Raw genomic sequence first — 854 nt, 5'->3', positions numbered from 1 at the left:
GCTGTGCTTAGCTGCTCGGTCGTGTCCAACTCTTTGCAACCCCATGGACTGTAGCCTGCCAGGCTCCTCTGTCCTTGGGGGTTCTCCAGGCAAGAATACTGGAATGGGTTGCCATGCCCTCCTCCAAAAGAAATGGGTAGATAAGAAATAAGGGCCAACAGAGGGGCCTACATGAGCATGTACCATTAATTCTACCTACCAGACATGGTTTCACTTAACCTTCCAGACAATCCTGCAAAGGTGAGTCTGCTCACTGAACAGGTGAAGATGCAGAGAGTTGCGGCAAACTGTCAAAGGCTGCCCACTAGCGGCTGATGGAGCCAAGGTTCAAACCTACAGCTGACTGTGAACGGATAAAGAAGATGTGGTGTATATAGTTTGTACAAATACATACATACACACACACATGCATACATACACACACTCACACACTCACACACACACACATACACACACACACACACACACACACAGCTGGAATATTACTCAGCCATAAAAAAGAATGAAATGTTGCCATCTGCAGCAACATGGATGGACTTAAAGATTATCATACTAAGTGAAGTCAGCCTGAGAAAGACAAATATGATATCACCTATGTGAAGTTAAAGTCACTCAGTCATGTCCGACTCTTTGTAACCCCATGGACTATACAGTGCCTGGAATTCTCCAGGCCAGAGTACTGGAGTGGGTAGCCTTTCCCTTCTCCAGGGGATCTTCCCAACCCAGGGATTGAACCCAGGTCTCCCGCATTGCAGGCAGATTCTTTACCAGCTAAGCCACCAGGGAAGCCCAAGAATACTGGAGTGGGTAGCCTATCCCTTCTCCAGGGGATCTTCCTGACCCAGGAACTGAAC

General features: G+C 47.9%; 1 protein-coding gene across 1 annotated transcript in view; it reads right to left on the bottom strand.

Annotated features, from left to right (window-relative positions):
• LOC104984233 (protein-cysteine N-palmitoyltransferase HHAT-like) overlaps positions 1 to 854 on the bottom strand; it is a 298,539-nt gene that overhangs the window by 266,721 nt on the left and 30,964 nt on the right. The gene's annotated exons all lie outside the window — the stretch shown is intronic.

Source organism: Bison bison, unplaced genomic scaffold (assembly GCF_000754665.1).
Source record: "Bison bison bison isolate TAMUID 2011002044 unplaced genomic scaffold, Bison_UMD1.0 scf7180017863955, whole genome shotgun sequence".
Classification (NCBI taxonomy): Eukaryota; Metazoa; Chordata; class Mammalia; order Artiodactyla; family Bovidae; genus Bison; species Bison bison.
This window is presented reverse-complemented; position numbering and strand designations above follow the sequence as displayed.